General features: G+C 46.4%; 1 protein-coding gene across 1 annotated transcript in view; it reads left to right on the forward strand.

Moving 5' to 3' along the window:
• Positions 1-5,958, forward strand: part of LOC147021474 (uncharacterized) — a 56,737-nt gene extending 50,779 nt beyond the window's left edge. The window contains exon 5 of the mRNA XM_085893744.1: positions 5,830-5,958. The gene's annotated coding sequence lies outside the window, so the exon portion shown is untranslated. The remainder of the gene's footprint in view (positions 1-5,829) is intronic.
• The last annotated feature ends 42 nt before the right edge of the window (positions 5,959-6,000 follow it).

Below are 6,000 nucleotides of genomic sequence, written 5' to 3' on the forward strand. Positions count from 1 at the left end.
CGGTCAACGAGCGTATTATGAGATTAAGGATTCGTCACTCCTTAGGTGTCATTTCCCTGGTCTCTGTTTATGCTCCGACTGAGGCGAGTGATCTCACCGTGAAGGATGCATTCTACGCCACGCTCGAGTCTGTGGTTGATCAGTGCCCCAGACGAGATACACTTCTTGTCTTGGGGGATTTCAATGCATCGACTGGAACTGATAGGCATGGTTATGAGACATGTGTTGGTCCCCATGGGTCAGGAACTATGAACCAGAATAGCACTAAGTTCCTTGACTTTGCAAGAAGTCATGGACTTAGGGTGGCTGGTTCATGGTTTCAGCACCCACAAGCTCATCGCTGGACTTGGTATTCCAACGCTGGCGGTTTGGCAAAGGAGATTGACCATGTCCTCATTGACGGTCATTGGAGGATGATCCAGAACTGCAGGGTCGACCGGAGTGCTCACTTCCTCAATACTGACCACAGGCTTGTTGTAGCAACTCTAAAGCTGCACCTTAAATCCTGGAGAATGGTACCATCCCAGCCTAGTCTGGATGTTAGCAAGCTCAGGGATGAGAGAGTAGCTGAGGAGTTTGCGAACAGGCTGAGTGGACACTTGGGGGGTCTGGGTGCTTTGGGGGGTCCTGAAGAGTTGTGGAGTGCCTTCAAGACCACCGTCCTTGATGTTGCCGGTGGATGTCTTGGAGCTCACCGCAGGGCAAAGAAGAATTTTGTCTCTCAAGGGACACTGGATACCATTGACCAGAGTCACAGGGCCAGGCTGAATGGCAGAGCTGAGGCGTAAAACTGTACATGCACTGAGGGTGGACAAGGAGGCCTATGTGCGAGGAATCTGTGAGGGGGTAGAGCATCACCTGTGGACAGGTGATTCTTGTCCCGCTTACAGGGGAATTCGCGCATTGCGTTCATCCAAGCCCATCCCTCAGAGCACTGCAGTTCGAGCAGAGAGTGGTAGGCTCTTGACAGAGGAGTCTGAAGTGAAGGCCCGCTGGGCCGGTTACTTTGAGCGGTTGTACTAGGCTGATCCCCCAGCTGTCGAGTTGGACTTCAAGGGTGTTACAATCCCTGTTGCTGACCCTCGAATCAACTGTGGTCCACCTTCACTTGTGGAAACATGGGCTACGGTGAACCAGTTGAAACGGGGCAAAGCTCCAGGGATCTGTGGCATCCATGCTGAACTTCTCAAGGCTGGTGAAAATGCTGCACTCGTGTCGTTGCATGCAGTTTTGTGCTCTGCCTGGAACACAGGCATCATCCCAACTGACTGGAAGAGGGGCCTTGTTGTCCCTCTCTGGAAAGGGAAGGGTGATCGCCAAGACTGCAACAACTACCGAGGGGTGACGCTGCTCTCAGTGCCCGGCAAGGTCTTTGCTCGGATAATACTTGATAGGGTTCGCCACCATCTGCTTGAGCACCAGCGTCCAGATCAGTCAGGCTTTACACCAAAGAGGTCAACGATTGACCGTATCCATGCCCTTCGTGTCCTCACCGAACGCAGACGAGAGTTTCGGCAGGGGCTGCTTGCAGCCTATGTTGATCTCTGTAAAGCGTTCGATTCAGTGAATCGGGATGTCCTCTGGAGGATTCTTGGTCTTTGTGGGGTGCCACCAAAACTCATCGATCTGATGTCTGAACTCTACTCTGGTACTGAGAATGCTGTGAAGTGTGGTGGTACCATCTCTGACTTATTTCCAGTTGTTACTGGAGTTCGTCAGTGGTGTGTACTGGCCCCCACACTTTTCAGCACTTGTATGGACTGGATTTTAGGGAGGATGTCTGAGAGATCAAGCTGCGGTGCATCGTTTGGGAATGTCAAGATCTCGGACCTTGATTTTGCAGATGATGCAGTCATCTTTGCGGAGACTTTAGATATCCTTTTGGGGGCCCTCGAGGTGCTGAAAGAGGAGTCGGAGCCGTTGGGATTACGGGTTTCTTGGGTCAAAACTAAGATCCAGGCTTTCGGTGACATCTTGGATGCTGCTGTCCTGTCTGTGTCTGTTTGTGGTGAGGATGTTGAGGTCGTGGAGAGATTCACTTACCTTGGCAGTGATATTCATGTCTCTGCTGGCTGTGAGTCAGAGGTCAATCGACGTCTGGTTCGGGCCTGGGGAGTCATGGATTCACTGGATCATGGGGTGTGGCGCTGCCGGTACTTGTGCGGGAGGACGAAAGTCCGAGTCTTCAGGTCCTTGGTACTTCCAGTCTTGCTCTATGGATGCGAGACTTGGACTCTGACCAAGGATCTGAGACGGAGACTTAATTCCTTTGGTACCAGGTCTCTTCGGAGAATCTTTGGCTATCGCTGGTCGGATTTTGTGTCCAACGAGCGGTTGCTGAGAGAGACTCGGATGAGATTTGTTACCTGCATAGTCCGTGAGCGTCAGTTGCGGCTGTATGGACATGTGGCTCGTTTTCCTGACGCTGATCCTGCTCACCAGATTCTCTCAGCGAGGGAGTCTCATGAGTGGAGGAGGCCAGTAGGCCGACCACATGCCTCGTGGTTGCAGCAGGTTGACCATCATCTCAAGGAGATGGGGATGGGCCTGGCATCTGCCTGGGGGATGGCCAGCCGGAGGCCCTTGGAGTACCGGCGGAAAGTGGACGCAGCGACGCGCTGTTCTGGCACATGCTCCCATACCTGACCTGATGTGAACATCAAAATTTATAAAAGTTCAAAGTTTTCATCATAACTTCAATAATTTTCCTCTGATTTTCATGATGTTGAGTTTTATGGATAGATTGTTCATGGGGACATTTTTTTTAATGCACACTATCCATAAATATCAAAGGTCAAGGTCATCTGGTCGTCTGAACAAAATATGGCCATCGCTGGATCACGGGCCAAAAGTAAGTCATGGGCGATCGCCAAGGGTAAGCCTCACCCTGACAGATTGCTTTGTGATCGCAGATATCTCGTCTCTCTACTGCTGTTGCTGAATATATCTTCTATAATAATAATAATAATAATAATAATGATACGAAATGTGTGTGTGTGTGTGTGTGTCTTCCATAACTTCAAAACCATAACATCTAGCAGCCTAAAACTTTGCATGCATACGAAGAAAACTCCAAGGAGGTGCATGAATGAAAATTGGGTGTTTGGGTTAATTAAAACACCCATTTTGAAGATAATCAACAGCCTTATTTAATTATATCCTTTATCATGCGCATCCTCAGACACCTCACTCTCTCTCGATGGGGTATTAATTTGCCTTTTTTTCGGGACTGCTCAACCATGCCTTGACATGAAACAGGCCGCAACAATTTCTTAACGATAAAGGGGTTTTTTTCACTTTCCTCACTCGTATCATCGAATGCCTGATCATCATACCAACAAATCGCTGGATGCATTGCAATGCTTATAAACGCCTGGAGATGCAGGCGTTTGTGGCTTCATTTCATTTCTGCACATGCTATAACCTCTAGAATCTCTTAATCTAAGCCGAATTACAAAATTTAAGCCCCAGAATTGAACTTAGCAGCAGTTCGAACTGCAAAAAAGTGTCCATTTGTCCAATTCGGACATCGTTTCACATTTTGAGTGTCTCCGGGGGGTGTTTAATATGAAAGATCAGTGAATGCTTATTGCTTGCCAAGCCAGCCGTTCTTTATCAACCATTTTGTTGGAGTGCTTCTTTGAGTGCTTAAGCCACCTAATGAGCACTCTGCAATATTCCCACTGTCACTGAATACTGTATATTGATCGACATGAAAAAAGTTCAGGTGCCACTTTTCTGTGTTGGCCCCATGTTGTCCTGCAGTGCATTGGGTCGTGGCTGGCTCACTGAAAATGTGCAATTTTATTTTACACCTAGTTTCCCCTTTTTGTAAGATCTTTCATTGTATGACCTGTCACTTCAGCATAGATATATACAAATACAAAAATTAATGTTTCCTTTTAAAAAGTTTCTTCAACCATTCGTTGGAGTGCTTGGTTAAAACCCTTGGTGCGTGCTCATCAAGCTTCGATGGCAATACCACGGTTCGATACCGGAGTTACGAAGGCAAAATAAATCAGATGATTACAATGAGTAAAAAATGTTTTCAGTTGTTATAAAGCAATGAATCGCCACATCATGGCAGGATAGTTAAGAGATATGCACACTTGCTATACGCTGTCTAGCGTGGGTATGAATCCTGACCCAGCTATAAACTGTCATCTTGGTGTTTCACAGGCAGGGTGATTCATCAATGTGTGTGCTGTCTCTCGGATAGACATTAAATCGGGCGTCCCATCTGCCGGAATCCCCCCTCTCCTCTCCCCCTCTCCTGCTGTCGCTCTCCCCAACCCCCCCCCCCACTTCCTCACTCTACCCCCTTCCTCGCTCCCCTCCCTCCTCTCTCCATCTTTCTCCCCCAACCCCTCCCCCTCCTTAATATTCCCTTCAGCAAGCGACGGGTTGTATTTGCTAATATTGTAATAAAACTCATCGTTTTTGTTTGTCACCTTGTTGCATCCACATGTTGCCCCACGGTCAGTTTCATTTCTTTCTCCCCTCTGCTACCTTGCTCTTCCATGAGCCGAGACTTTAGTACAAAGAATAATAAAAATTTAACACATTTATACTGTATTTCAAACCAATTTCTTGAACAGGGAGTTTAGACATTTTTAACGTTTCAGTGCATTTTGACTGAAAATGTTAATTCAGGCCCAACTGTTTCACTCACGACCAGCTTTTATTTATTTATTTATTTAATTTTTATTTTAAAGACACAAGATACTTGTTATGTTTTTTAATCTTTAGGCATCATTTGCTGGAGCATTATTATTCATAATTTACATCAATGATTTAGACAGTGGGGTAAACTGTCAGCTTTCTAACAATTTACAATTTGTAAGGCTAACAATACAATTTGTTAGATAAAATCTAACAATTAAAAATTTCTAACAATACAATTTGTATTGTAAATTTACAATAAATTTACAAATTTACAATTTGAAAAGCAAGAAGTGGTGTTAACACTGTATTTTGAACTTAGTGAGACCTCATCGAGAATATTGTGTGCAGTTTTGGTCACCAAAGCTCAGGAAGAACACAGCTGCCAATTTGAGGGTTCAGCACAGGGCTACGAGATTGATTCCGGGCCGAACGAGACTCAGCTATGAGGAGCGGCTGAAGGAGACAGGGCTTTAGACACTAGAAAGGAGGCGGTTACGAGGAGATATGACAGAGATGTTTAACCTGATGAAGAATAAGTGCAGAAAGGTTTTTCATCAGAATATACAGTGATAGGATCAGGAGCCATAGCTTGACAGTGAAGAAGAGGAGAGTTAGGACGACATTAAGGCAGGGGTCTCTCACTCAGAGAGTAGTTAATGCATGGAATGGTCTCCCTGGAAAGGTAGTGGCAGCAGAAACAGTAGATAAGTTTCAATTAGAATTGCATAGGTACCTGGAAGTCATGGAGATAGAGGGGTGTAGGGATGCTGGCAGAAATACCTGGGGCTGATGGGCCTGATGGCCTCTTCCTGCATTGAACATCCTTGTATTCCCTTGTATCATCCGCAACCAATGGATGTGCTGCGCCCCGACAGGTATAAAATCACTCTATCGACGGATCAAACGTGGATTTTTTTTATCTTTATTCCAATTGGTTGACGTGACATCCGAATGAACGTGCCAATTCGCGATGGACTGTAACATATACATTTTGGGAAGGTCTCCATAGGGCATTACCAGTGACCACCACCCATTTTGCAATGATTATTCACGCTTTTCGTTGTATCATGTAACAGTTTCATTGTAGACCCTGTGAGTTCCATTGGACCCCTGTTTCACCACCACCTGTAATTTATTGAGCTCCTCTACGAGTGCTGTTTGCAGGATCTTGTATTGCGTTGGAGTTCATGCGGAGTTATCAAAAAAGCCGGCTATCCGCTGGACACGGATTGCAACTCCGAGGCAAAAGTCAGCACGTACGTCGAGTGGATGTGCGTGAGGACCGCTCAAAGGTAGCACACTCATCCTCGTGCCGTCTATCGTCTGGGTTCGAAC

Source organism: Eptatretus burgeri, chromosome 8 (genome assembly GCF_056783735.1).
Source record: "Eptatretus burgeri isolate ZD-2024b chromosome 8, Ebu_testis_v1, whole genome shotgun sequence".
NCBI lineage: Eukaryota > Metazoa > Chordata > Myxini > Myxiniformes > Myxinidae > Eptatretus > Eptatretus burgeri.